The sequence below is a fragment of the Octopus bimaculoides genome, chromosome 9 (genome assembly GCF_001194135.2).
Source record: "Octopus bimaculoides isolate UCB-OBI-ISO-001 chromosome 9, ASM119413v2, whole genome shotgun sequence".
Lineage (NCBI taxonomy): Eukaryota > Metazoa > Mollusca > Cephalopoda > Octopoda > Octopodidae > Octopus > Octopus bimaculoides.
The window spans coordinates 36,468,678-36,472,327 of record NC_068989.1 but is presented as its reverse complement, the minus strand read 5'-3'; positions in this window follow the sequence as shown (position 1 = coordinate 36,472,327).

Sequence of the window (3,650 nt, the reverse complement as noted above, 5' to 3'; positions counted from 1 at the left end):
ATATTGGGACATTTTCTATATATACATATATATATATATATATATATATATATATTGGGACATTTTCTCTCTCTCTCTCTCTCTCTCTCTATATATATATATATATACACGTTTGTGTTTACATTGCATCCTTGGTGAAGGTGTTGATTTTCGGAGCAGAACATTGAGGAGTGCACTTGCATCTGTATGGCAGTATGTGATAGCAATTTAACAGAGCCGATCGTTATTGTTGTGGTACACATATGGTAAAAGAATTGTGATTGGGGGAGAGAGAGAAAGAGTACTGTAGAGCTTTCATAGGTAACTTCTGAGCAAAGAAACGAAATGTGATAAATAGAAGTAACTTCATGAAAATATTATTAGAAAATTGTCGGACAAAATAAGATTTCAGGGGCAACAACTTTGCTTCTGCTAAAGTCCTAATAAATCCACCGATAAACTAAACATGAAAGCAAGATTTCCAGTGCTTTGAAGAAAGAGGAATCCAAAATAATTAAGAAAATGGTCGCTTATGATAATTCTTTTCATTTTCGAGATGAAAACGCAAGTAATTGCTTCGTTGTTTAGCAAGGTTTGAGATGTTCTTTTGTATTTGTTATGATCTGTCTGTCTCTCTTCATACATACATAGACGTACACAAACCAACACCAGTCGTTAAGCGGTGGTGGGGGATAAATACAGAGACGAACGCATGTATGTAAGTATGAGCTAGAGTAATGGCTTACTTAACTATCGGCTTTACGTGATGCTGTCAAGTCAATGAGTGGCGTACTTCTCTTTGATATGCGCTCGACCTTTATGGATCATTTATAATCGAAGCTACAGTTAGATAGAAAGATTGATTGATTGACAAATGGACAGACAGATAGATAGATAGATCGGGTTTCTTTCAATTTCCGTCTACCAAATCCATTCACAAGACTTTGGTCAGCTCGTGGCTACAGTAGAAGATTCTTCTTGAAGGTGTCGTGCTGTGGGAATGAACCCCCGAAATTATGTAGTTAGGAAGCTAACTTCTTAACACACAGCCACGCTTACCCCCCCCCCCCACATACTACATACACACGTACATTATAAATACCTACACGCACACACAAATGCATGCTTTACTCGTCAAGAAAAAGAGAACTTCATGCGGTTGGTGGTGGAATTGATTACAAAGGTAGAGTTATCACGTTTTTCCTTTTTACATAAACCAAACTTTTTCTGACGAAAGAAATCTGCCAGAGTTCCGGTTTAAGCACCCAATACCTTCTTTTATTGTTTGGAATTTTCAGATAACTTATGTGACTTTGTGCTCCACACACTGGAATTCATACGATTATGAAAAAAAGAAGAAAGAAAAAAATTGTGTGTGATTTAACTGTTGTTATTCGCACATCAAACGCCCATCTTCCTCGTTTGTTTGTCACTGATATGTATTGATTTTTTTCAATATATTTTTCTACTCATAAGGTGGCGAGCTGGCAGAAGCGTTTGCACGCCGGGCGAAATGCTTAGCGGTATTTCGTCTGTCTTTACGTTCTGAGTTCAAATTCCACCGAGGTCGGGGTCGATAAATTAAGTATCAGTTGTGTACTGGGTCAATCTAATCGATTGGTCCCTCCCACAAAATTTCGGGCCTTGTGCTTTGAGTAGAAAAGAATATTTTTCTACCAATAAAAAATTCGAAAAAGAGCAGGGTGGGGGTTTAAAAAAATTAAGAAAATCTTTTTCCCCATAATTGTTTGAAATTCGCAAGAATTTTCTGAAAATTAAAAAAAAAAAAAGTTATAAGGAGGGTTACAGCTGAATTTCGCCAAAAATCCGTTTGAATTGTAAAAGTGCCAGTAACAGTGATCATAACTTCTTTTACTGTATAATCTTTAACCCTTTTACTGCGGAAATCAGACATATCCACTCAAAATTTCTAACTCTTAACTGCAGAAAGCAGTTTTATACACTAATCTGTCTTTTGTTGAGAAATGTTTGGAGCTATTTTTTGTTAAGACGTGTCAAGTATCTTAAAGCAAAAAATACAAATTGTATTTTATTTGGTAGTTCTTTAACATTATTACTGGAATAACCATCAAATTTAATTACGCCGTTAAAGTGTTAAAGTCCTTTGCTTTTGTGTGTAGTGTCATCAACGAACACCCGTCGTACATTAGGTATGTTGTAGAGTCCTCTTTACCTTCTGAGTGAAACACCTAAAAAAAAACAGAAGATAAAAAAGCCTATAAAGTAACAATTAAATGCAGGATTCAAGTTATTGTTTTCTCACTGATCGTAGATATTAGAAAAATATATTGAAAAAAAAATAAAACAAATCGGGCAAGAATTATTTCCCTTTACAAAGTTATTCCCCTTGACCTGAATCTTGTAAGTTTAGGACTACTCGAAATCAATTTTGATAGTTTCACTGCAAATATGTTACAATATTGAAAAGAATAAGAATATCCTTTGTTTTACTGAGCAACCTTCAGCATGGTTTTAGAGTCTTTTAGTAAAGGTGCCAATGTTTGTACATCGATAATTCTGTATGAGTTAGTTATTGATCCTGTTCGATACTAGTGCATGATGAAATGAACAGAGAAGGGAATTGCGGCACAGCTTGACATTCCATCAAAACCTGAACGATAGTTCCAGTCCAGTGAACGACCGACACGATTGAAGAATTTGTGTTTGATGCTGAGTTGTGGAGTTTCACAAGAAGAAATGAAGTTGTCAATTTTACAGTGCGACTGCACCTAAAGAGACGATAAATACTTTCTATCCCTAAGCGAAGTTGCAGTGGTTCTCAGCCGGGGTCCCTATGACCTGTAGGGGTCCATATAAGATTTTGTCGTTAAAGTTTATCTGCAATAAACTGTTAATACTTCTACAATACATGAAATATTTCAACTATGTTTTTTTTTTATTATACAATTCCTAATAATGTTTAATTATAAAAATGCAGTCATAAGATCTTCAGTCATGAATGATCATGGTAGTGCATCTAGAAAGTTCCTCTCTGAGGCACAAATCTGGGCAAGGTTATTTATGGAAGACCAGCAGTTTCCCATGCATACCAGCCTCCCCTCTCCATGCCACCAATGTTGGCAAAGGTAAAGTTTGGCACTTGTGACGTCGCAATTCATTTCTACAGTTGAGTGACCTGGAGCAACGTGAAATAAAGTGTCTTGCTCAAGAACACAACACACAGCCTGGTTCGGGAATCCAACTTACTATTTCCTGATTGTAAGCCCAACGCTCTAACCACTGAGCCATGCGCCTTCACAAAAGAAAAGAAAATGTAGTAGGATTTAAAAAATTTACATCGAATGGCTAAGGAAACCTAGTAGAGTCAGGTAAGAATCTAAGGAATCCACAAGCAACATAGCAATTTAGAAATATCTCGATTTTTAAAAGTTGCCAGATCTTTCGTCTACAAAGTTTGTAAGGAGCTAGAGATTGAAGATGAAAACGTATCACCAGTATCAAAGCATAAAAAGCATTCTAAACGCTCTGAAATCATCAGAACATCTGAATTTATCCAGCAAGTTCAACAGACTATTGATTACAACCCCAGAAAGTCCATGAAGTCAATTGCAAAAGATCTCCATGTGTCAGAAGGAACAGTCAGAAACGTTGTCCACGAAGACATCAGATATAAGTCTTATATGATGAGG